Consider the following 27,944-nt stretch of genomic DNA (forward strand, 5'->3'; position numbering starts at 1 on the left):
AAGGCATACAAAATGTCGTTTAAATCTGATCATAACCTCGTAAATGAGAGGCGTGCATCATAAGCGAATGCAGGGCGTGACCGCTTTAAATATGATTTTTGCGCAGTCGACCAATGGTATACAAGCTCCAGATGTCAAACGGTTTAAGATAAACACAAACGGTTTTCACAGGTCAACTCTAAAATACATCCAGTAAAGGCATACAAAATGTCGTTTGAATCTGATCATAACCTCGTAAATGAGAGGCGTGCATCATAAGCGAACGCAGGGCATGACCGCTGTAAAATGATTTTTGCGCGGTCTGCCTATATAGCATGTGCAGGCTCCAGATTTTAAACGGTTTAAAGTTATTATCACATTTAAACGATGTTTTGTATGCGTTTACTAGCTGTATTTTGGAGTTGACCTGTGAAAACCGTTTGTGTTTATCTTAAACCGTTTAAAATCTGGAGCTTGTATAGGCTACATAATTCGACAGCGCAAAAATCAATTTTAAAGCGGTCATGTCCTGCGTTCGCTTATGATGCACGCCTCTCATTTTCGAGGTTATGATTAGATTTTAACGATATTTTGTATGGCTTTACTAGATGTATTTTATAGTTGACCTGTAAAAACCGTTTGCGTTTACCTTAAACCGTTTGTCATCTGGAGCTTTTATAGGCTACACAATTTGACAGCGCAAAAATCATTTTTAAAGCGGTTATGTCATGTATTCGCTTACGATGTACGCCTCTCATTTTCGACGTTATGATCAGATTTTAACGATATTTTGCAAGCGTTTACTGAATGTTGTTTCGAGTTGGCGTGTAAAAACCGTTTACATATACCTCAAGCCGTTAGTGGTATCAAACACGTTAAAGCCTGTACTAATGAAAATGATGAAACACCAAATGCACAGTGAGGACAACACTTTATTGATGGAAAAAGCACCTCATGAACCCAATTTCCACACTTCAACATTTTCAAGTTGAGTCCCATAGTTATATGAAAGCAGAAATAAATTATTACATTCACAGCAATTGGTTGATTGGTCAGTTAAAACCTGCATTTACAAGTACATAGAACATACTAAACAAGGATCTTTAAGTAAACAGACTAAAATAAAACAAAAAGGTGAAACAATATTGCACAGCTGAAAATGTAATGATTTGCTGAATTATCAAGAAAATTAAACCGGATATCATGTGAAAGATGAGGTTGAACCACCCAATTGTTACAACATGCTATCATGCAGACTACTGGTCAAAACTAGAGGTTCTCAATTTATGTCTGATGAATCACGTTTACTGTCCGATTCTACATCAGAGTGCAAAACATTCTCAGAATTTACATGAGACCATAATCATAATAATATCAACGCCTACAAATGTTTGAATACAAATTCTTAATTTGGGTATAAGAACTAATAAATAAACTTGCAGGCAGGTAGAACAGTGGAAAAGAAATAACACATATTCCGATTTGATTCATGTAAAACTAAAGTATGTGGTGCATATCTCGACATACAATTTTCTCCTGTGAGGCAAGTAAAGTAACAGGCCGTATACATCAATGATTTTGCTGACACTTTAAGAGAGAGCTGTTTTTGTCGACAAAATTCTTCCGCAATGAAAGACTTTCTTCAATTTTTTTGATAGCTTTAAGCATTTTTTCTGGATTGTGAACTGCAATAAAAAAATAAAGATAAAGTGTATGCTCATTTGACTTGACCATTATGGGTTAAACAAAAGAGGCTTGAGTTTAGTCACCAATAAGCAGTCTAAGTGTTATAAAACAGAGTTAATATTCAATATTGGGGGTTTTAACTGTGCTAAAATTCAAAATAACATCAGCCAGAAATACAGAAAGAGTTGAGTTTAGAAAGGCAGTAACAAGGCAGCCACTTACTGTGAATCATTTCAATTCAAATCCAATCTACAAGCCCTCATATAACAGTGTGCTGGTCCTCACTTTGCTTCATATAAAGGTAAGAACTTGAAATTCTTCTCACTGGAAGGTCTCTTTGCATTGCTTCATTGCCAGAACCTTGATGCCAATCAGGTACTTCAATCTTGATTCTTGGCTCATTTTAGTGTTTAACATATTCATTTCACAGCTTAGAATGCATTTGTTTTTGTCTTGCTGTTTTACAATTAACTGCCATTTTGATATAAAACCCAATTTACCTGCGATTATCATCACAGCAAAAATAATATTTGCCAATAAAAAACAAATTTAATGCTCCACTGCCATTACCGATAAAACCGTCCGCAATCGGGCTGTGTTATAACACAGGTTCTAAAGATTCTAATCCCGCCCGATAAGAAACGCATTATTCTGCGTAACACAGCCGATTTTAATCGGGGACTTCCAGACGGATCGGTTGGTTCGAATTCCAATTAGAAAATATTTTTTTCACAAAAATAAATCGCAAACTACTTTTTAATGTACTTCATTTTTGGGCTGATTTTTAAAAGATGAGGCATTAATTATTTGCACTATTATGATATCACAGAAAGACAATTGTCTGTGCAAGATTATTTATTTTATTTGCGCGGTAAAATTTGGGGATTATCCGTGAAAAATCTCTTACCGTTATTCGCCAACAATAAATTTGAAGACGAATTTATCTGCGTCGGTTCCGACTGGTTCAGCAAACTGCTGGTTTTACTGAAGCAATTCTGGTTGCTGTTAGGACACATTAAGTAAGCAGCGAAAAAAATAATATGAAGCAAAATGATTTATTTACCTTTTCTGTTTGTATTAAATAATTGTTACTTATTTTGTTTTTTTCCACAGCTACTCATTGAACAAAAAAATAGGTTGGTTTTAACTGATCCTAATGTATTGCAACAACTCTACTATGTTGGATAGATCGTGGATTAAGCCAAATGTCTCTGCTCTGCACATATGGATTTATTACTTATGTGAAGCCATCTCAACTTTCTGACACTGTTTTGAGGTAACCAATTTACCATGTTAGTTTTCAGCTTTACAAAAAAGGATATGCTTATCAAAGGTCAAAATTGTCCACACTTGATTTTAAGGGTCATTTTCAAGTAATTTATATTTTCAAAAAATATATTGTATGCAATTATCTAAACCAGGGATGTGCAACCTTTGTCACTGTGGGGTCAAATACAATTACCAATTTTAAGTGGTGAGCCCTTTATATATCACAAGGTGATTTTACTTTGTTGCATACCAAAAATATCTATATTGAGTTAACTACAATCAAATTACGCTTTTCACTCTAGCCCCAAAAATACCAGGCGCATTAATCTACTCAAAAATATATAACTATTCGACTTGTTTGCTAGTACATTTGAAATCCAAGCTTCTCTGCCAGCCGCACAACCGTTTGTCAACAGGCCACAGATCGCACATGCCTGATCTAAATTTCTGGTATGTGTTTGCAAAACAATTTGTAACAGATATTATATATCTGATGACGCATGAAATATCAAACACAAGCGAAATGGGTGAAAGTTATTTAACCTATTTGGATTAATTCTTACCTTTCTCAATACCTACAAGAGTTTGTGAGATATTTTGTACAATGTCACATACATGTCAGGTTAAACAACATTTTTACATACATGTCAAATAGGTTAAATACCAACATTTTAAGCAAATCTGTCATTAGTATTTGAAAATTGTTTAAAACCCAAACATTTTACTTCATTAGTTACATCCAGGAAGGGTAATACACTGTTTTATTTATTTATTTTTCAAATTTAGACACATTTTAGTTATTAATCCAAATTTTATCCTCCTTAAGTTTGACCCTGAATGACCCAGCGGTTCAGCCATAGGCCCCCAAAACGAAAAAAAATAAAATGGCTGTACTGAGTAAAGTACATAATCTGAGAGTTTCATGCTTTGTTAGTTGGTGCAATGTAGGGTATTCAAATAGATTTTGTAATTTTTTTATTGGATTCACCCATATTTACCCCTTAAACCCCAAAATAATAAGTTTTATTTTTAGGCCAGAAATACAAGACCTAATGTGCTGAAATGTTAAACAATTGTTTGCAGTAGTTTATTCTTTTAGTATTTAAAATTTTGCTTTTATCGGCCAAATACAGTCAAACTTCTATACTATGCTACCTTGCTATTATGCCACTCTCGCTACTAAACCACTTTTGATTGTCACCAACTCAATTTAATAGAAAATATATTTACTATGCCACCCCTTACCCTTGATACATGAGAGTACAGTCTTACTGTATTCATGGTCTGGTTATGGATTGAAAAATTGGGTCTTCTGACAACTTTCGGTTTGAGCTCATGATAAAACAAACATGGTCATGTTAAGTAAGCAAACATGGTCATGTTACGAGTTTTCACAGCTTTGCAGAAAGTTATATCAACACCGATCTGTGCTTGTGTCACAACAAAACTAACAGATCTTGTTTGTTCTAGGCACGATCTATTCGTATTTTTGTAATAAATTATACTGTATACTGTAATAAATATAATGGTACAACACAACGTGGCATTACAGTACATTGTCATGTCACAAGGCCATTTTTGCAAACAACTTTCGCTATTATTCCACTCTCGCTATCAAGCCACTTTCTCTCGGTCCCAAAGGCTGGCATAGTATCGAAGTTTGACTGTAGTGACTTTTACAGTCCATAATATGTGTACACTGTCAGTCAGATAGAAGTCTCAACTCCTAAGGGAGTAATTCACTAGTTTACAATTAAGGCGGGTGAATGTAGCTGTAGTGCTCTACTTGATACCGCGGAGATGTTTTATGAGACAGTCGTTTCGGTGATTAGAAATCAGCTGTTTTTGTGCAGCTATGCTATGTCAAAATAAACCCTACGTCAAAATCCTCCGATTGTGCAACAGAAATCATCTCAATGAGTCAATTTAGCACTGAAATATTTTTCAATACAACTTCATCTAGTTTTCTATGAAATCAAACCAGTCTTAGAAATATTTTAACTTCATTTTAATCTGTTGGTTGATATTATACTTAGTATTTCAGTTACTGTGTCTATAGTTTTTAAGGATATATATATTGACAACAGTGAATGAATTTTCATCTGCTGCCAAACCACGCAAATTAATTTTCAAAACTTAATTAAAATCTGAAACTGACATTTGGTTAAAGGCCCCATTGTACTTAGTGCATCTTTTGTTCCTCGTTTATTTCAATCTTTATTCTTTGTTGTCAAAACAAACACAGCTCAAATGTATTTCAGTTTGCCTCATTTAAATTTGCTCAAGATAGCAAAGAAAATATTTTGAGTGCAAAAAGTAGGAAGTCAACTAAGAGGGCATTGTGATGTCATACTAGGTCCAATACATATTGGTTTTGATAAAGTTGTGCACCAAATACTGACTTTACTTCTGTCTTTAACAATCCACTGTCATGGTTGTAGCATTATATTTGACCTTTTAGACTGGATACAAATCATTCTTTGCCGAATACTAAAACGGAAATAGCACAAACAAAACTGTACAAGATTTTTTTGATAATATTTTGCAAATATTATATACAGTAATTTGTTTGTGACAAAATCATTGTTTAAAATGCTGTTTTTTAAGCTGAACCAAGTTCCATGCTGCATCATGTACAAGCAAAAATGCATCATTATAAGTTGTTTCATCTCTAACACTGTTTTACAGATGACGATCGTTCCGAGCGAAAACGAATGAGAGATTTTGAAAACAACACATCTGACAGTGAAACCCCTAACCTGAAAGTGAAGCCCTGCCTTGATTTGTCCGTGAAGCGACAAAAAACTGATGAAGGTAACATTTTTGTTCTGCTTTTTAGATTCACAAACACATTATTTGTTTTATTGGAGTTCATAAAAGTTTTATTGGCACAAAAAATAAAAAATACCGTAATTTTCCAAGTATAGTGCGCCCCGTGCATAATACACACCCTAAAAATGGCATGTCGATGCTGGAAAAAAGCCTGTACCCATGTATAATACACACCCAAATTTTTACTCTTAAATCCGTAAACGTAAAATTATTTCAGAAAAAAGATCATCTTTTGAAACAACCGGATGTTATTCTGCCGGTCAGTATCACTGCGCATGCGCTCGCAAACTCGATAGTGAAAAATGTTTAGGATTTGTGTAGGGTACATCGTGACAGCAAACGAGATCTTAGTGGTCGCGTTCAAGCGGAACCGATCTTAATACTTGCAGAGAACATTTTTATTTTTAAAACACAAATGAAGTTTAATATGTATCAGATTAAAATACCTAAAAATCAGAATAATTAAATTCAAACTTATATCCAAAATTTTAGTTCGATCCGTTGCATATCGACAATGATCACCCCATTTACGTTGTCGCTAAATGGGCAGTGTGCAGTATTTGACAATAACACACCATCAAGGATTGCACCATCGCATCAAACGATGTGTCGTCAATTATGAATTTTGCTGACTAAGTGTGTTGGGCAGGATGGCTAAATGTGATGTGCGATTGACAACAAACAAGAAGAAAGGTCTGATTTCAAGTTTTATTTCGAGGAAGATTTTCTTCAAAAATTGTTGTACCCATGCATAATGTGCACCCCAGATTTTAGGACAATAAATTAAGTAAATTTTGCGCATTATACACGGAAAATTACGGTAATAATCATTACATTAGAATATAATTCGTAATATAATTATTTCATAATTAATATGACCTTTTAAAAACATTTAATCACATCCCTAGTTAATATTGTTGTTAATAAAGGGAAACCTGGAAAAAAAACATTTGTTATTTGTGTGTTGTCCAACTGGCAACATGAAATCACACAAAGTTGAGAACAGACCATCATTAATCTTTTGCCCTGGAAATGAATCATTTATTTTGTTAATCAGCCCAGGTGATTTTGTGTTGTTCTAATCTTCCACCAAATACTTTGGCTTCCTTTATGGGTTGTGTGGGTTTTCAACACACAAGCGATAAACGAACTCATGTTTTGGAAGCTTGAAGTTAGGAAGTAGCCGTCAAACATTTCTATAAAACTCTAAAAGTTTGTTTCCCTGCTCTAAGGAGCGGCTGTCTGCTGGCAAGTGAATAAGCCACAAGATGCTTTGCCATAATATGAAGGTTTTATTTTTGTTGCCCTATTTTGGGCCTATTATTAAACCATGCAATAACCTTTAAACTATAACAACTATATTTTATTCAAATTTAATGTTTTATAAAAGCAAGCATGTACTAAACTGTAAAACGACAACCTTGGGATAAAACAAGCAAAATATCGAACATTATTGACATTGTGCAGAAAACAAATTTGAGGAAATTGCTGTCCAGAAGTAAATTACTGCCATAAGCATTATGTATAACTGGCAAAGCTGTATATTAACGTCAATTTAGTTCTGTTTTTCTGCTATCAATATCACTATACCCTCAAACCATTGAAGTCTAAAAAAATTTCCACTTTGTATTTCATTTTTTCAATTAACAGCAGTTTTTTATGTTAAAGTTAAGCTTATTGTTTTTGTTTAAATTTTGTATTGTTTTTGCAGAGGAGAGATCATCACAATGTAATGAACATGACAGTGAAGTTGACCATGAACCACAAGCATCACAAGCAGCAGCAGGACACATGAGTGATGGAAATGAGATGGACGTTGATAACGGCATTCATATCAGAATGGAAAAGTAAGTTTAACAAAAACGTGGGGTAAAAAATAGCTGAAATATAATAAAGCTATAGGCTAATAAAGACAAACACATTTCTTGCCTAATTTTAAACTGAATTCTGTGAATAAGTGAACGCTTATACCAAGTTTACTCTTACACACTAGAATTACTTGTATATATATGTGATATTCTAACATAATTCTTTTCATTAAAATTATTGCTCGCATAATGCATTGGAATTTGCCCGTGGGATTAAATTCACAAAAGAATTACAAAATCGCCATTTAATCTTATTGGCAGTTTATAGAAATGGGGTCACTGCTTACAGGCTGATAGTAATACAAATTATGTGCCGTGAATTTATGTAGTTTATGCTGTCAATTTCTCTAAGTCCAATTTATATTTCAGCCTGAAAACAATATTTGATGGATTAATTAGTTTAGTTTGGTTAAAAAGTAAACTTGTTCATTAATAACATTATGCTTCACTTATGGGCGAAACACATAATGATTATTGCTTAGCAAGAACCAAAAAGCCAACTATTTAAAATATGTGACAAGAATAATGAATATGAGACAAGAAATGACTGTATCAAAACCATTTTCAAACTTTTGTGTAATTTTGAAACACAGCACTTCTTGTGAAATCAAGTATCAACTCAAATTGCATCTTAACTAAACCCAAAATGTCATATTTAGATACAGAAGATTCATGGAACTTCTTGGTCAGCAAACTCCTCTGATTGAAGCAATGACTGAAGCAGGATTAACTCATCAAGACTTGATCGCTATTAGACAAATGAAAACTATGACCAGCAACAAACCAGAACCAACTGTAAGTACCAACTTTTGCCAAACCACAGTTATTTTGAGATCCAGTGTGCTCTGTAATAACTTTGTTCAATATATTGTTAATTTCAGATTCAATCTTCTTCTGAACATGAAACTTCTCAAGACACTCACAACACAAGGTAGAAAATAAATATTAATCCAATTTCATTGATTTTCAAGTAAAATTCTTAAGTTTTAAACTTTTTTGGCAATAAATATGTTTTGTGAAGCAGATATCATTTCCCTTGATTCTAATATAGACAATGTAGTTGCTAACTTTAAAATTATACCTAATCCAACAAAAACATTTGAAATAGCAATTATAGATTTCAAAAACAGGTTACTAAAACTTGGCATTTTGTCACCAGATTAATATGAGCTGTCTGCAATTTAGTAAGCTTTGTAAGCTAACAAAAAAATGTTTAGTCTATCTTTTTACATTTTTTTAGTAGCAATGCAACTTGGAACCCACCCACATCATGGAATAATACACATGTTGATACCACAGCATACCAGGTATGTTTTTATTGTTTACTGTTTATCAAATGTAAGTGTTGAAAAGAGTGGATGTATACGCATTGAAATTGCACACATTTTACTGTTTGATTTTACTCAGTATAAATAAAAGTTTAGTTGCACCTTTTAGGCATTGTTAGACGAAATATAGACTTCAGTACATTAAATGTGAAACATCGAAATGTTTAACGCCTGCATTTTGCTGATCAGATTTAATTTAAAGCTTTGTATATTCCTGTTGTTGCTTCTGTAAACTGTACAGTATTTTAATGGTGTAAATCTTCATTTGTGTGCCATTGCAGACCAGAAATTTTTGGTGCTTGATATTTTGTTGGTTGATAAAGTTTGTATGTTGCAGGCCGTCACACCACCAACATCTTCAAATCAAATCCCACCCCTCAAACCATTTTCTTCAGCCAGTCTACCTCCAGCAGTTGCTGCAGCCTTCATGGCTTCAATCGTTTCAAGCAATGCAGGTGTGTAACTTGAAAATAAGAGAAATTCAAAGATACCGGGCAAATTTATGATGTTTACTTGTAAAAAAGTAACTCAATAAAGAATACAGCTGGTACTTCACACAATATTTTGCCTTCTAACATCATGTATGTTATTTTGACCATCGCTGACTAAGTTGTTTCAAAAAATCTGTTTGAATAACCTATGTTGTCTGAGGGTGTGCAGTTGGTAAAGTGGTGTAGTAATTCTGGCATAGAAACATTACTGATTGACTTTTATTAGACTAAAAATTGAATGAAATAACCCATTTGCTTTGGCTTATGAGCTACCATAAGCGCATTACATGACAGAAGTAGAGGAAAAATGATAATTTTTTATTATGTTAGTTTACTAAAAAAACAGGCCTTGTGTTTAAAGGAAGTGGTTCAGTACTTAACTTGCGGAAGTTGTAATTCAACTTCAACTAACAACAAAACTCATTTTAACACTGATTTATGTTAAAACATTTTAGAACATGCTTCAGCTAACTCTAAAGCGGAACTTCTGCAGAAAATATTTAAAAGATCATCAGCCATTTCTCAGGTAACCATATATGTTACTGTTACTGAACATTTGTTTTAATACATGTTTTTTAGTAATATATATATATATATATATGTGTACTGAAGTAAATGTATGATATTATATAACTTAGGAACGCAAGACACATATTTTTTAAGAGTGGTTTTACTAAAAACATAAATGCCAGATATACAAAAACAGTTTAACTCATTTTGGTGAACAGTTAAATCTTTCATTAACATACGGTAAAATTAAAAAAATGTGTAAATACAAACAGAACTGTTAAAACTACTCAATAACTTGTCCAGTAAATTTCACAGTCTTAGTTTATCATCTAATGCTGACAAAATTACACATAGCGGCCCGTCATAACCTTTACAGGACCTGATCTATATCACTGTAACACTTATTATTATTTCAGGTCTCGTCCAGCTCTTGTGTGCCACCTAGTGTGAAGTATAGTGAGAATGCCGACTCGATCGACACAATAACAGCTGGAACTGTATCAAGTGGAGTCGGGTGTGTAACTTGTTTGTTTCTATTTCTTCCAGGCTACATTATCATTGACATATAATTAGACTGAGAAATATTTTTCATCAACATTTAAATTTGTTTATAGAGCTCTTCTAAGAAATGTATTTTTATTTCGACGTTTTGATGTCATATACATGCCGTAGTACAGTGCAACGCGCATTCAGTGTTATTTACCCTGATGAAGGCGACCTGTATAGGACGTCGAAACTTCGGAATAAAAATACAATTTGCCAGAAGAGCTCTATAATCTTGATATTATGCCTTGCAGCAATAGCTTATATATTTAATTTTGTTTTTTACATTTTTGTAGTTCAATCAAAAAAGGTACTCTGGAACCAACCAACTTTGACGAGGATGTATTTGACAAATATATTTCAAAGTAAGATGCTTTTTTGCATCTGTTGAAAAGACTTGTTTTCTCTCGGTTTTAGGCGGATAATAAGTGAAGCAAATATTTTTTTGTATTTTTAAACGTGAAATAATATTTTCCTGTGTCGGTCGTTCTACGATTCTACTATTATCAGAGAATATTTTTCACCCCAGAAGAGCATTAAAACAGTCTTATATATTCCCAGGTACACATCGAAGCACCCTTGCATGCAGGCATCATGTCCTCATATCAACAGAGATCATTACCACTGCACTGATAGTGATTGTAACTTTCAGGTAATCCAAGTAACATTACAATAACATAAAAAACAGGTTAATCCCCTGCAAGTGGGCATTGTTCGTACGACTTGCGAAGTTCTTATAAAACCGTTTTCCTTAAATGTATAGCGTCTTATTCACCTATCCTTAACTTTTCAAATCTATCCAGCGCTTCACCAGCAAGATGATGTGATTCGTCATTACAACATGCATATAAAGAGAGATAACTCATTAGCTCATGGCTTCATGAGATTCGCACCAACAGACGATTGCTCGAGACAATTTGGTAACTGCCACTTGAACGGGAAAAGCACCCACTACCACTGCTTGCATGTAAGTTCAACTCATCACTTGCATTTTGTAACGAAATCGCGCTAGAAAAACCTAACCTGCGATGGGATTCGAACCCACGACAGGTGCTTATCTAACAAACATTGTAACACCAATTTGTGAACAGACAAGCTGCACGAAAGTCTACACTAGCACTTCTGATGTGATGACGCACGAAAATTTCCACAAGAAGAACCAACAGTTTGTGAGCAATGGATTTGAGAGATATCGAGCAACGGAATCATGTGGAATGTCAGATTGTCCGTTTGTCAACCAACGAACAACCCACTTCCATTGCACGTGAGTTTCAAGCGGGTGTTTTAGGTTATTCTTTCAAGAAGACCGACATTCCACGGCCGCGTGATGCATTTGCGCGCTTGCACCTTCAAATTATAAGTAGTGGCGGACTTGCATTGAAAGTCAATTATGCAAGATGTGCGTTTTTTTGAAACTCATTATTAGTACATTTTCCCCGACATAACAAGTAGAATTTCTATGTTACTGGTCAAGTTTTCTGGGGTAGAGCTACTTACGTAAGAACTCACAGTTACCAGGTTTGGGAATTTCCGATAGGTGGCGCAACAGAGCTTATGTGTTTACTGTGACAATAATTGCTGAGTCAGCATGATGCAAATTGCTGTATTATTGTCACCGTAAACGCGTATGCTCCATTGCGCCACCTAGCGGAAATTCCCGAATCTGGCTACTGTGAGTTCTTACGTAAGTAGCTCTAGCTCCATCGTTTTCAGGGAATTTAACTAAATTTAAATCAGTGGTTCTTAAAGTTTCTTAAAGCAAAGCCTAGCAGTAAAACAGTATAACAATAAAACAATGGATTGCTGTTATTAAACTGCCAAAGCAATCTGAACCAACCTCAAACTCCAAACAAAACAATAAATTATGTTCCTCATTGATGATGCTAAAATATATATTCCTTTATTTGAACCGACTGGTTTTGGTTTCCTAAGGACTTTATCGTCCATTGGTTTTACTGTTTTGTAATTGGAAAAAGTCGAATTGGAAAAAAAAGTTGGAAAAAAAACTGGATAATTTCAACAACTTGTTTTTTCTCTTCCTCAGTCGTCCCGGTTGCAATTTCACTTTCAAGAACAAATGTGACATCGAGAAACATAAAGCTTACCACACCAGAGATGACGCGTACACCAGACAGGGATTCAAGAAGTTTTACAAGAACGAAGCTTGCCAGTAAGTCGTAAAATAGTAAGGATTAAATCAAGGAGAATTGTTTGAAAAGTTGTCTGAACTAAATATATCGTTGCCTTTTTTTTCCTGATGAAGGTATAGGACGTCGAAACGGCGGAATAAAATACATTTGCCAGAAGAGCTAAATAAACTTGATACTAAGCCTGGCAGCAATAGCTTATATATTCAAAGATTGATGTTTTAAATTTCAATTCACTTGTTTATCCTCCCTAAGAAATGTTGTTTACAGCTTTCAACAAAAACATATATGAAATATACCAAGTGAAAAATACAAACTTTTGTTTCAGATTTCCGACATGTGCTTGGAACCGCACAGCAAACCACTTTCACTGTTTGCGGAATAATTGCGGCTTTTCATTCACGTCAACCAGATGGTGTCGCACAAGAGGAAACACGACCGACAAGATCTTATGGGATCTGACAGTCTAAGCTCAAGTAAGAAAAAATACTTCGGAACGTTTTGTTTTAAATGAGAAATATTATAAAGATCATTTTTTCCGCGCAAATCTTTGTTTTTCATCTTTCCTATCAAAACAGTTTGTAACAAAAATATTTTCTTGGTGCACAAAACTCTTTTCTAAGTACTTTGCACATAACTTAGTTAATTTTGTTTTCATTGCAAAGCTTTTCTTCTCTCTTTGTACAATTTTTTTTCTGATGGTTCTTTTATTTACTAATTTTCGAAACTTTTGTGCCAAAATTCTTTTCTAATTTATTCATCTTCCGTTTATCTTGTCGCCATAGCAACCTCTCCAGAGCTTCTTCCTCCTCCTCCCACTCTCACTTCTCTTTCCTCCTCTTGCTCCTCCCGTCCTCCTACATCTGCTCCGTGCGCTCCACACCTCCCTCCAGCGGTGGTGCAGCAGTCCTTAGTGAGACATCAACAAGCCCCCGTGACCTTTGGACGACCCCCGTCCTATCTGGGTGTCAGGGGAAACCCCCCAACCCCGGTTTTGATGCCATCTTTTATTTACCCCTACGTCGCGTCGCGATTACTCAACCGTGAGATTTATTTTTCTTGCTTTCTATGAAACTTTTTCCTCACTGAAATCTTGTTCACATTCAAAATGAGGACTTTTAGAAAGTTTTTCCTGAAAAACGTAATATTCTATAAATTTACTTTTTCATCTTTTTTGTTCAAAAGCCTACTTGATAAGCTGACAGTTCACACTGTTTCGACCTTGAAGTTCTCATCAGTGCAGCTGGTGACGAGAGATCGGCCATATTGACTTGTTAGCCATCCAACGGTACTCCAGTTTGTGAGACCTTATAGGTCAAAACAGCGTGCACTGTCTGCAGCTTATCATTAGTTGGCTCTATGCTTTTACGTACTTGATTAGGAAAAGTTTTTTGTGGCAAGCTCTACCGACCCGGATATATTATTCTCAACTTTCCACTTTTCAGGTCCGGTTCCTTCGCTGGTTCTCGAGTCGAGATCAGGTGGAAATGCAAAGTTTGATTCTTCCATGTTGCAGGAAGCGGCAAGAAAAGTTTTAGCCTCAATTCCAACAACTGTAGCAACTGGTGGGTTTTCGTTTTACTTCTTACACTACTTTGCACTGTAACTTGCGGGAAATATAAACCACTCTGAAACACATTACAGGGATCCGTTCATAGGTTTAATGGCAAATATAACAACCCAAGTAGATGTGGCCCTTTAAATCACTGATGATGGCATGAGCATTTGCCGAAACGTTTGAATAATAAAGCATGTCGCTTTTTTTGTATACATTGGCCGGATCTGTTTATAAGTTTGACGAATTCAACGGTCCAAATAAACGTAAAAAGCGACATGCTTTTTTAAAACGTTTAAACGTTCGGCAAATGCTCATGCCATCATCTGTGATAACAACTTGTAAAATAATTGTTTAAAAAACGTAGGGTATGGAGTGAAGAGTCCTGGCATAAATCTCACATTACATGTTTGATTCTCGTTTTCAGCTGCCCTGCCCCACACTTTATCGGGTTTCACCCCAAAAGCTGAATCTTCTAATCCTGCAGTTCCTTCATCTTTTAACGCATCTGCATCTCCTCTGCTACCATCCAGCGGTGAAATGAAACCCGACATGTCGTCAACTCCACGGTGAGTTTTCTTTCGCTCTTGCGGTTCTAAGTCAGTGGTTCTCAACCTTTTTTATGGTCAGGTCCAAATAGAAGTTTTTTAGATGTGCAGGGAGCTGCAAAAATTAAGACCTCAAAAAAATCACTTAGGATTATTAGCTAAAATAGAAATCGTTGGTTGTTTTCTGAGGTCTGCTGCGAGCCGCAAAATAAGTAGTTGTGAGCCGGATGTGGCCTCAAAAGCAGTTGAGAATCATTGGTTTAAATTGTCAACTTTAAATCTTTTTGGGTGATTTTTTTGGTTGAAACATTCTTTTCTTGTAACTATTAAATGTGTTTTATGCTATTGTTCCTTTTTTATAACTGTTAGAACTTCTTCACCTAATTGTGTATTTTACTGAATTTGGAAATACTTTTTTGTCCAATTGTTAATTGACCTATGTTTTTTTGTTTCCACAAGCTAAACTAATAGATACCTTTGTTTTCCAGTGATGAAGTTGTATCTCGGGGAAATATCAACCCGTACATTCTACCACCGGCATATAACGATCAAATGGAGGTAACATTCGCTATAAAATATATTGAAAATTGCCAGTATTAAACCACAATGTGAATGCATCACGACGTTTTGACGTGTTGTATGAGACGCCTTCAATATGATAACGGCATATCGAGAAATACAAATTTCTTATAAAGCGGCATTAACACAAAAATCATAAAATACCCATCACAGAAATTTATCTATTTTTAGACTTCAACATACAAGAGTGAAAGTCATTACAAGCAAGAAAGCAGTCAAGCAGAACGTGGTGGGCACTGGAGCGAAACCGCTAGGTCACCTGACCGCCTGCCAGCCAATCAGGAGCAAGATAGGGATAACTATGGTTCATTTATTGATGAAAGTCATCAAAACCAGAGTAAGTGAGGTTTTGAGTTTTGCTGAACAAGCGTAAATAAACAGTAAACATGGGGGGAATATTAATTCGGTATTGGATATCCCAATCGGTGTAACAGCAATAACATTTTTTTAGTTGAGGACCAAGCTCTTAATCTTTCATCCAAGAGCAATTCGACGTCATCAAGTGAAAAGAAACCGATGGAGGTAAAATAACTTAACAATACAACAGCAACTTATGCTCACATTAAGACAATACTAATCCTGTGTTGCACTTATTTCAGATTCACCAATCTGACAAACCCTCAAAAGCGGTGCTCAAGTTTTTCCGAGGGTAAGCACCTAATTAGCATAATTCATTTTTTCTTCAGACTTGTTTGACAAAGATTTTCTTGTTAAACGCGCACATAGAAAAATGTCCGTAGTTAAGGCGGTGTCTCAATAAAGATGTTTCAAAAAATCAAAGTTTTCATAATGAATGTCTATGTGACGATTTTTTTAACCAAACTTAAAATCAAGTAAATGTTATCACGTGTACAATGTTGAAATAAAAATGAAAAAACGTAAAAAGTTGCGAATAACAGATAATTTAGGTAAAAAAAAATCGGGTGTCCACTGAATATTTCTGCTTCAATTTGCACAAAAAGCAGAAAATGAAAACACGCAACTTGTGGTTTGCAAATAAAATGTTTATTTTCACACAGACTCGGTCCTGATGAATGCAACGTCGCCAACTGTGTGTTCGGTTCGTGTCATCATTTTCACTGTGCTGTAGAGGATTGTTGTGCTGTGTTCACTGAAAAACATCTCGTGCTAACTCACACCACGTAAGTTGTCCAGCAAAACCTCTTTTTTACAATTTATTGATAAACACAACAGTTTTTATGGGTCCCCTTCCCTGAAGGGGACACATATTGTTTTTGTCTATATTTTTTTTTTCTTTTTTTCTTTTTTCTTTTTTCTTTTTTCTTTTTTTCTTTCTAACGCAGATTTGTTCCCACGTTTTGGTCAAGAAAGAATGGTTCAAACTTTTTCAAATTTACACATATTACAGATATTGGTCTAAAGATGGTCCATGTGAATTTTGACCCCGTTTGATCCCTCGGTTTACTCACAGCCCCCCAAAACGTGAAATTTTTAGCGCGGATTTGTTCCCACGTTTTGGTCAAGAAAGAATGGTTCAAACTTTTTCAAATTGACACACATAATAGGTATTGGTCTAAACATGGTCCATGTGAATTTTGACCCCGTTTGATTCTTCGGTTCACCCACAGCCCCCCAAAACGTGAAATTTTTAGCGCGGCTATTGTTCCCACGTTTTGGTCAAGAAAGAATGGTTCAAACTTTTTCAATTTTACACACATTACAGATATTGGTCTAAAGATGGTCCATGTGAATTTTGACCTCATATGACCCAGAGATTCACCCACAGGCTCCCGAAACGTAAATGTGTCTAACGCTCGTTTGGTCAAGAAAGACACTGTAGGCAGAAGTACCAAGAGAGTAACTCACTGGTTTACGATAGCGGGAGGGCTCAGCTTGACGTCGGACAGACATTTTACGAGACATCGTTTCAGTGATTAGAAATCAGCTGTTTTGCACAGCAATGCTATGTCGTTTTATTAAGTTATCACTCACATTTTTAGTTTTGGCGAAGGTTTTACACCTATGACATGATTTCAGCCTAATAAGCGTGCTTCGGTTTTATATATGTCAAGAAAAACTTTGTTAATAAAAGTTAAGATGCAAAAATTAACTTTACTTTTTTGCCAAATAAATGTTTTTTTAAATGCTCGCTGTCAGGTTGGCCGCCGCATGATCACGGGTTACTTAAGGTCAACTAGTCGGTATTACAAACACAGCTCAGAACTTTCTTCATAACGTAGCGTTTTTTTAACAATCAATTTAGGACTCAATACTCAAGGCATGTATAAATTAGGCTTAACAGTATTGTTGAACACGAATGACGGCGTGCTATTGAAAACGGTGTCAAAAGGTCAAACAGTCGTTTGGCGTGTGCACCCTGAGAGGTTACTACAGGTCAATGGTACTCATTTTGCGAAACAAAGTTAAATGAAAAACAATTTGTTATGTATACACTTGTAGCAAATTGCTTTTTAATTTAAAGTGTCTGTAACACAACTGTTACAGCTTTCTAAAAAAAATTGCGTTCAAAACCCGACCTTGGAGGACTATATCTGGGTCAAAGCAAGAGATTAGATTTAAGTCTTTGTTACGTTTTTTTTTAATTTTGTAATTACATGACAATAATAGTGAAAAAAGAATACGAACAATTTTTTTTATTGTTGGGTTAATGCTTTCTAAAAATTTGTCCTTAAGAATGTAAAAATCACCGCAACATTTGTTTACTGTAAATCCGCACAAACATGCGTGTGGGGACCCATCAGTTTTTGTTTACAAAAACAATCATATGTGTAGATCAAATGATGTGTATAGTTAATTGGTAAATATCGTATAGAATATATAAAATGGAAGTATATCAGAAAGCCACTCTTCTAGTGTAAAACTTCATTTGAGGCTAAAAATACTAATTTGGAAGTTGCTCTTTTTACACAAATAGGAATTTTGATGAAAGCTAGAAGAAATCGCAACCGGTATTAAAATTGATTTAATTTTTGTAGATTATCTATAATGTGATTGTCATATCAAAAGTTTTTATTGTACAATAATTTCTGTTCCTCAACTAGATTTTCCTACAACTATTGTTGGTAACCATAGCGACAGTGTTAAGCTTAAGCCGACATTGATCGACTTTTTAACAAAAACTTCGGCTTAAACGTTTCATCCACGGGAAATATGTCAAAAAACTGTTCTCAAACAATTTAATTGCAAACATATATATTTTTCTACACAGATTTCACGAAAAACTGGAACAATCCGGTTTCGAACAACCAATCGCGCGCCAATTCTCCCCGGTATTTCCCGCCCAGGACGAACCCCCCGACCTCGCTCCCCCAGTCGCGTTACAACCCCGTCTAGCGGTCATTTGCCACGCGGCGAGGGCGACACCCAGCGGAACATCGTGCTTAGTCGCGCACAGTTTGACCAGTCACGTGACATGGGTAACCACGACAACGGCAACAACAACAGCGGTGGGGATTACCCTAATGTGAGCGCCCCTCCCCCGGTAAACATGGCGAGTTATGCCGACCATCCAGTGTACAAATACATATCGCGGATGGTGGCCGAAAAAAAGCTCGTTTACCCAACTTTGAACCCCGAACCCCGCTCGACTGGGGCTTATATGATGCTGCAGAACCCCACTCTCATGTCACAAGCGATGTCGGGCTCACAGGGTCCCTCTAGTGGCTTGGGAGGACACTTAGGTTTGATGAAGAAGATGGGAGGAAGCGATGAGGAAGGTTTCATCCACATCCGACCTGGGTAAGTTTGGAATTCGATCAGATTCGCAACAATTTAAAGCTGCTTAAAACTCCCCTTGTGGCCTTTTTGTTTCTTTTTAAACACCTACTAAAAAGTAATTCCCAAATATGCGTAAAAAGCGACATGCTTTATGTTCAAATGTTTTGGCAAATGCTCATGCCATCATCAGTGATATGAAGGGCCACATCAGTTACACCCGTTTACTTGAGTTACTTATCCAAATTCATTCCACATCTAATTATTTCGGGTAATCTTGAGTTTAGGCTTAACACAAGTTTTGTTAAAGCGTCTTATACCGCATGAGCTCGGTCTTAGGATCAACAAAATAACAATTCTGTGTTTATTTCTTCACCAGAATGACGTGTATGCGTCGTGATTGCAAATATATGATGCAGAATCACTGGCACTGCACTCTGAACCGGTGCAGATACGTTTGCAAGTCGCTCGGCAAAGCTCAAACGCACAGGTATGTTATGTGTCATGCTGTAATGTGATCAACACGTGAATGTTCTACATTGATTGCTTCTGCTGCTATAACATACTGTCAGTACACGCACACCAATACAACGGTCGCATAACATACTCAAAACAACGCCAGGTTATTTGCCTTGTTGGTCCACAGGAGTATTTCGCTACAGCGAAAAACCATAGTTTATGACGTCGTTGTTTTTAGTTTATGACGTCACATGTAACACAAGCGTATGGCGTGCAAAGATTGAAATTAAAACAAATAATTTTTCTGACACTTGTTTGTTTTCATCCAGACAAGCCCACGACAGTTTGGAAGCTTATGCAAAAGCGGCAAAAGAATGTTTTCGAAGCTACACAGTGAAGAAGATGTGTCCTAACCCGGTAAACTAATGTTGCGTCTGGATTTAATAAATCCTTCAAATTGAAACTATGTGCTACGGCTAAGCTGCTGTTTCATCGACTTTTATCCTCATGTTTTCGGGCCCAATTACTAAATATGTGACCCGTTTTACACACCTAAGGCAAGACTTTTGCAGCCTACGCCTTGCCATGTGGTGGTGAATGCTTGGTGACCGGCTGATTCGGTATGGCGCCTTTCATAGGCCTGGCGTACTGTGATCTATACAAGTCTAAGAGCTTTAAAACATTGTCGACGCTGTTAGTGAAATTCCAGCGAGTCGACTTACCACGAAATTTTATTCAGAGTTGCGAGTTTCGGTTGAGGGGACATTACCACTGCTTGAAACCCGGTTGTCAGTTCGTTACCATAGGAACGTCGAAGCTTCCCTGGCACATGAAGAAGCATGAGAAGATTGCTAGAAGAGAGGCGAGCGGATTTAAATATTACACAAAGAAGGAGCAATGCGGAAGATATGGTGGGTTTTTATGTGGTGTAAATTTGCAAAACTAAACAGCGAAAATGTTCCCTTTAATGGTTGGGACCATATTTTAATAATTTTAATAATTATGGGTCCCCTTCCCTGAAGGGGACACATATTGTTTTTGTCTATATTTTTTTTTCTTTTTTCTTTTTTTCTTTTTTCTTTTTTTCTTTCTAACGCAGATTTGTTCCCACGTTTTGGTCAAGAAAGAATGGTTCATACTTTTTCAAATTTACACACATTATAGATATTGGTCTAAAGATGGTCCATGTGAATTTTGACCCCGTTTGATCCCTTGGTTCACCCACAGCCCCCCAAAACGTGAAATTTTTAGCGCGGCTATTGTTCCCACGTTTTGGTCAAGAAAGAATGGTTCAAACTTTTTCAAATTTACACACATTACAGATATTGGTCTAAAGATGGTCCATGTGAATTTTGACCCCGTATGACCCAGAGGTTTACCCACAGGCCACCGAAACATAAATGTGTCTAACGCTCGTTTGGTCAAGAAAGACACTGTAGGCAGAAGTACCAAGAGAGTAACTCACTGGTTTACGATAGCGGGAGGGCTCAGCTTGACGTCGGACAGACGTTTTACGAGACGTCGTTTCAGTGATTAGAAATCAGCTGTTTTGCACAGCAAAGCTATGTCGTTTTATTAAGTTATCACTCACATTTTTAGTTTTGGCGAAGGTTTCACACCTATGACATGATTTAAGCCTAATAAGCGTGCTTCGGTTTTGTATATGTCAAGAAAAACTTTGTTAATAAAAGTTAAGATGAAAAAATTAACTTACTTTTTTGCCAAATAAGTTTTTTTTTTAAATTCTCGCTGTCAGGTTGGCCGCCGCATGATCACGGGTTACTTAAGGTCAACTAGTCGGCATTACAAACACAGCACACACTTCCTTCATAACGTAGCGTTTTTTTGACAATCAATTAAGAAGTCAATACTCAAGGCATGTATAAATTAGGCTTAACAGTATTGTTGAACACGAATGACGGCGTGCTATTGAAAACGGTGTCAAAAGGTCAAACAGTCGTTTGGCGTGTGCACCCTGAGAGGTTACTACAGGTCAATGGTACTCGTTTTGCGAAACAAAGTTAAATGAAAAACAATTTGTTATGTATACACTTGTAGCAAATTGCTTTTTAATTTAAAGTGTCTGTAACACAACTGTTACAGCTTTCTAAAAAAAATTGCGTTCAAAACCCGACCTTGGAGGACTATATCTGGGTCAAAGCAAGAGATTAGATTTAAGTCTTTGTTACGTTTTTTTAATTTTGTAATTACATGACAATAATAGTGCAAAAAGAATACGAACAAATTTTTTTTATTGTTGGGTTAATGCTTTCTAAAAATTTGTCCTTAAGAATGTAAAAATCACCGCAACATTTGTTTACTGTAAATCCGCACAAACGCGCGTGTGGGGACCCATCAGTTTTTGTTTACAAAAACAATCATATGTGTAGATCAAATGATGTGTATAGTTAATTGGTAAATATCGTATAGAATATATAAAATGGAAGTATATCAGAAAGCCACTCTTCTAGTTTAATTCATTATTAGCTTTTTAAATGCTGCAACTTTGGAAAATAAAACGGCAAAAACATTTCCTTTTCATCAATTGAACCTCAATTAACCTTTTGTTTGTCTTCAAGAGATAAAACAATTTGTTAGCTATCTCAAATTGTAACTTATACATTGTTTTTTAAGCAAATTGAAGATTTAAAAAGTTACGTGGTTAACTATTGATTTTTGGTTTTTACCACATTCCGATACTTAGACACAATATATACCTAAGCGATGTACTTTGTTTGAAAAGTATTTTGTTTTAGCAAACTGTACATTATTTGTTTCGTAGATTGCAAGTACAACGGATTGTTCAGTCATTATCACTGCATAAGAGCCGGTTGTGCTTTTGCTTTCCAATATAAACATCAGATGTCAACTCACGTGAGAAAACATCTGCGCAGAATGTTGGGGAGGAGTTACAACGGAATGGGTGAGACACAGAAATAAATAGTTGTACAGACACATACAACAACAACAACACGTTTAATCAGAACATGGAAACACTGTGTACTTATGCATACACACATACATACACACACACGTACAAAAACATACAAAAACGTGTGCTCGCAATATTTCATTTATTGCTCTGAAGAAGCCCTACCGTTCTGGTGGGCGAAGCGTCAGCAAAAATACAAGTTCTCGAAACAACAACTAATATTTTGTTTAGCATCACACCAGTTGAACGACAAAATTTGTTAATTATGCAACCATGTGGACGAAACGCTTGTTCACTATTTTCCAGAAAGAAACAATACTGTAAAACATCATGATCTTGCACAAACAAACGCAAAACAAAAAGCGGCAATTATAGTCAAACGAAACGAAAATAGTTTGAATTTTTTACTTGTTATTGCAGATATGACGTCAGACACGACTGACATCGACCACAGCAACGTCGATTCCGGCGACGACTCTCTACCGCTAATAGTGGACTAAGCGGACGAGATCGAGCAGCGTCCGGGCGTTGCCATGGATACGAGCCAGGTACTGACAAAAGAAATCGAAAATCTTTGCCTGAAAGTTATCACGAAAAATTCAACAACATAAAACGGCGTCTGATTTTGTTTCATACGAATACAAAAGTTCCATCACAAAAACCTTAAAAGTTGAAAATATTACTTCACTGACATTTTTTCTTCACAGGCGACTGCGTCATCAGTGTCGTCATCGTCGTTTCTACAGAAACCGTCGAATTTCATGCATGAGTTGAGCCGACCTCAGCTAGCGATGTTGGAGCAAATATCGAAAGGTTCGGGGTTGAAATTTTTTTTATCCAAAAAGGCAAAATTTATCTCCAAAAACAATATTAACTGAAACGTTCCACTTCAGGCAAAGAAAAGAACAAATTAATAACGTAGTTGCGCAAGTAAGGACAGGCGATCTCGCTCACCACTAACATTTCACTTACAGGGAGACAATCTTTGGCGCCAACTAGCGGAGATATGGGCTCCCCCCGACCAGTGACGAGTCTTCACTCGACCTCACTTCCTGCCCAACTTGAAAACAACGATCTTTCGTCGGATGAGGGCGTGCTGGATTTACGAGCAAATTATCCCGACACCGATTCAAACAGCAACGAATCCAACTCGAGTGAGTTTTGAGCGATAAGTTTTCTATGGAAAACAGCAACACAATATATTCTCCACACACGATTTCTCTGGCAGTTTTGTTTTGACCAAGCTACTTTTAATGTCCGTGTATATTGTAGCCAGCACTTTTAGCTGATTAAAAATATTTGAACAGAAACGCCCAAGAAGCACCAGGCGAACCATTGGTACCAAGCAATTAAAGTATTGTGGTGAACCTTGCTCTTATCCTACCTTTTAAGTACCGTTTTCGCATTAGGTCTTAGTTTATCTAATTAAATTTATGGCAGAAATACAGTTGAAACGTTTTGTTCCATTCCAACATATTCTCTTGTGTTTTCTGATTTAAACAAAACTGTTTGAACGGAATTTTAGAATTCTCGAACGACATGCCGTCGACAAACGGTGATTCCCCTGAGAAGATACCGGAAGAGGAGGGGAGTTCGTTTCATTTTTCTGACCCGGAAGTTGTCAACAGGTGAGGAGAAGTTTCTCACTGACTTGTTTCCCAACTTCAACTTTTCCCGCCGATTTCGTTTTGATGCAAAAAGTTTAAATATCAGGAAAAAAGTTGACTATAAAGCGAGCAAAAAGTTTCAAAAAAAACTTTTTTCTTGTTAAAAAGTCAATCAAATTTTTTTTCCGTTTCATTTTTTCGAAAACCTTAGCTAGGATTTCCCAGAATATAAAAAAAAATCAAAATATTTTGATAAGTTTTACATCACTATTTGTGATCATGTCGTCATATTAGTAAGTTATGATGTAACAGTTGAAACTCTCAAATAAAGTGAAAGATTTTTTGTTGAGCAGATTCGTTCCGAAACCTAACGACGAGAATCAATCGATGTTCGCCAAATTCCGAATCAATAATGACGTCATAGAAGGATTTCGAAGGTTCGAGTCTTCGGAGAACTGTGGCGACACTCAGTGTCCGCATGTGTTCAAAGTACGTCATAATTCATTCATAGAAATCGTTGTCATGTAAATAAGTATTTACTTACATGAAAAATGTGGGTAGTGAAAGTAAAAATTGGTCATCTAGACAAAATTCGAGGGTAAAAGATAATTGAGAATATATCCTCCTTTCTAGTGATGAAAGCAAAGTAAGCCTGCTATAATCCCTTTCCCACTCGCAGGTTTCGCATTATCACTGCACGAGGGACGGATGCATGTACAGATTCACAGGTCGCACTCACATGTTCAAACATCAGCAACATCATGAACGTGTGGCCGGGTTGGTGAGGGACGACTTCAAGCGGTTCAAGACAACACAGGATTGTGAAGTAGATGGTTGCCAGTACAGAAGCACCAGCACACATTTCCACTGTCTCAGATGTCAGTTTAAGTGAGTTCATTCCGCAGTCGATATTTTGCCACCAACGAGCCTTTAGATTTGCAAGAGGCTGGGAGGAATTCTAATTTATGGTCGTGTTTCGCTGCACAAAGCTCGTTAGGAAACCCGCTTTAAGCTTGCAAAGTCGTGCATGTAACAAGCGCTATGGTTGGCTGCACAAAGCTCGTTAAGAAACCCGTTTTAATCGTAAAAAACGTCAATACAACAAGCGCTATGATTGACTACACGAACCCATTAAGAAACCCGCTTTAAGCTTACAAAGTCCTTGTAACAAGCGCTATGGTGGACTTAAATCGTCTTTATTAGAATTTTTTCGTTGCTTGGAACAAACTTTGTATTGTGACGTGACAGGTGTACAGACAGCGCGAAAGTTGGAACACATCGACGTCAACACGTTAAAGCTGATACACTTGAACAATCCGGTTTCGAGAGATTCAGAGGGAAGGAGGATTGTATGCGGGACACGTGCAAATACAGGTAAAAATCACGCTATGTGATGTCATAAACCAGAGGAAATTCTGTATGAAAGCATCAAGCTAATAAATGATAAGTAACAGCAAACGGTGAAAACTTTTTCAACCTACAAGGTTTCATGCAAAAGTAGTTTTTTGGCAGAAGAGCATGTTTCTCAAATACCACAACATGGTCCTATCGGGTCGGTTTTAATCCCAGCTTTAAATCTGGTCGATTGTGTCAGTTGGCGGTCAATTACGTCACAATAATATGACGTTGAAACTGTGAAATAATAATTGAAATTCCGACAGACACAGGAATACTTCCCACTTTCACTGTCTCCAACCGGGCTGTACTTATTCGGTGGTCGGTCTGTCCGGCATAGAACAACACGCCAACAAACATAAGAGAGGAATTCTACTCGCTCAAGTCTGCACAAAAGCCGGGTACGTCATTGCCATGTTACGTCATATTGCTATGGAAACAAGCACGGTTAGAGAAAAATATCGCAACTGTTGATGTTTTTTTCGCAGACAAGACATTGAATACAGCAACATGTCACAAGCCCGAATTCCGCTGAATCATGCTGACTCAGCATTTAGCGCCCCCACCTCAAGCGGTGCCTACCCACAATTCAACGCAGAGTCGTACGCTCGAGTGAGCACTCATAGTAGCCCCGTTCCGGATGAACGAGCATCGCCACAGTTCAATGCTTCTGCCGTTGTGACGCAGCAGTTTAATCCTAGTCTCATGCAAGGAAACGCAGCCTCTAGTGTGGCGATGGACCTCTCTGATTCGCTCAATCTGTCTGTCAATCAAAATCACCAGGGCGGGGTTACAAGCGTGATGACCGGTTACCATGCAGGCATTGGACTTTCCTAACTTTCCTAGTTTTTATTTTTCCCCTAGATTAATCGTTTTTCTCCCGTGAAAGATTTTTGCGCTTGTTATAATTTGGTGGTTAGAGTTTTATCGTTGTTGGATCGAGTTTCTTCTCACTTTATAGCGACTTGCCTCCCGCTTCTTGTGGCAAATTCTTTTATCCAAGGCATCTTGCCCCAAACTTTGCGTATTTTATCGCAAAGCGCTTGTTTATGCAAAAGCCCGCAGCTTTTAGCTTTTATGCAGCATGCTATTGACCGCGAGTAACATCGACGGCGGTGAACTCTTCTGTACGGGGTCAACGACCTTCTGTAACCTTTTATCAGCTCGTTTTTAGCATCGAATAAACAGCAGCCTGTTTTTTTTTGCGCAACATCCTTCTATGAAGTCATAGTGTTCGATTGAAAGCCATAATCTGTACATTGTTGTGTCAAACACAATGCTCTGTGTGACGTTACAACGGCATCCTGCCTACCGTGCTCATTTTTTGTTTATTTATTTAATTACTTCGTACTTTTGTAGTGTGCAGCATGTAACTGTGTTCGTCACGTACTTCTGTTTTTTTTACTGGGGACCTGTTTTTGGCGGGAACCTCTGTGATTGGTCGAAGTTTTAACCAATCGAGATCACGATACAGTCGCTCAGGTGCGCAGCATAGTTTCCATACTGTGAACAATAAAGCCGTTCGAACACCTGCTAATGACCTTTATGACGTCAGCAAACGAATAAACGCCGATTGTGAACACGAAGTGAAATTTCCTTGTATTTATTATGATCACTATTTTCTTGCATGTATTTTTTGTTTGTGATTCTTTTCAACCAAAAACTTTTGAGTTCTTGTCGATATATGACGTCATCGATCAGGTACGTGTTTATGACGTCATGTGTGTGACGTCATGGACCGTGTTCCATCTTCAAAGATATAAATCCTTTTTTATCCGACTCGAGTGCTTCATCAACCCCTGCGTGCTACGTAATACATTAATGACGTACTCGCATTATGACGTCTGGCTGTGACGTAACAAACTGTGTAGTGTGACGTTTTATTGCGTGTGTGCCCATAGTAATAATATATCAATATTTAGCGACTGTACTTTTTGGATTGTTGTCGTTGTTTTCGCTATGGTTGGTGCCTCTTAGTAGAGGGAGTTGACTCGATCGTTGTGTGTCTAGCGAACAAATTCTGGATTTGTGCATTTTCTCTATGCATATGTACATAAACAATATATTGGTCACTCCGGCAATAAAATGCATGCGTGATTGGGAATTGGTTTGAGTAAAGTGATTTATAGATTGGGTGATACAGGCTAATACTGTTGTCAAATATGGCGACTAAGAAACCGCACTGGTGTTTTCCGTGTACGCTGTTTTATTTGGTGAACAGAACTTACGGGTTCAACCACCGTTGTAGGTAACCGCCTGTCTTATAAAACATACCTAATACATTGTAAGCATCATTCAAATAACCGAAAACTTGACTCGATAATTGTGGTTGTGGTCAATCGCATAAATTGCCAGTTGCACTGAAAAACTGCAGCGATACAAGCCTACATTTAAAATATCAGATCAACGTTATATTTTTACGATTTTGATTGAACGTGATTTAAAGCTGAGGTAGGAGGCAAAACCTGTGAAAATTAAACATTTCAGCAACAAGCCACTTTAAATCGGGTAACTAAAAAC

At 36.8% G+C, this 27,944-nt stretch overlaps 1 long non-coding RNA gene and 1 pseudogene across 2 annotated transcripts; one reads left to right on the forward strand and one right to left on the reverse strand.

The window, feature by feature from the left end:
- Positions 1-893: 893 nt before the first annotated feature.
- Positions 894-2,363, reverse strand: LOC145228776 (uncharacterized). Its single transcript, XR_013860289.1, has 2 exons — positions 1,888-2,363; positions 894-1,664 (listed from the first exon to the last, which is right to left on the reverse strand). It is a non-coding gene; the product is annotated as an uncharacterized LOC145228776 (long non-coding RNA).
- A 415-nt stretch (positions 2,364-2,778) lies between these two features.
- Positions 2,779-27,528, forward strand: LOC145228715 (zinc finger protein castor homolog 1-like; annotated as a pseudogene). Its single transcript, XR_013860221.1, has 37 exons — positions 2,779-2,941; positions 5,623-5,748; positions 7,478-7,613; positions 8,294-8,429; positions 8,516-8,565; positions 8,875-8,941; positions 9,300-9,417; positions 9,909-9,979; positions 10,380-10,477; positions 10,803-10,871; positions 11,068-11,158; positions 11,310-11,473; positions 11,598-11,770; positions 12,551-12,676; positions 12,982-13,129; positions 13,439-13,696; positions 14,099-14,218; positions 14,636-14,777; positions 15,245-15,314; positions 15,507-15,672; positions 15,787-15,857; positions 15,935-15,984; positions 16,355-16,477; positions 18,526-19,055; positions 19,411-19,521; positions 19,820-19,907; positions 20,230-20,401; positions 22,273-22,413; positions 22,843-22,970; positions 23,130-23,235; positions 23,397-23,576; positions 23,948-24,050; positions 24,383-24,518; positions 24,709-24,917; positions 25,278-25,403; positions 25,691-25,825; positions 25,913-27,528. The product of XR_013860221.1 is annotated as a zinc finger protein castor homolog 1-like (transcript).
- The last annotated feature ends 416 nt before the right edge of the window (positions 27,529-27,944 follow it).

Source organism: Phallusia mammillata, chromosome 5 (assembly GCF_965637545.1).
Source record: "Phallusia mammillata chromosome 5, kaPhaMamm4.hap1.1, whole genome shotgun sequence".
Classification (NCBI taxonomy): domain Eukaryota; kingdom Metazoa; phylum Chordata; class Ascidiacea; order Phlebobranchia; family Ascidiidae; genus Phallusia; species Phallusia mammillata.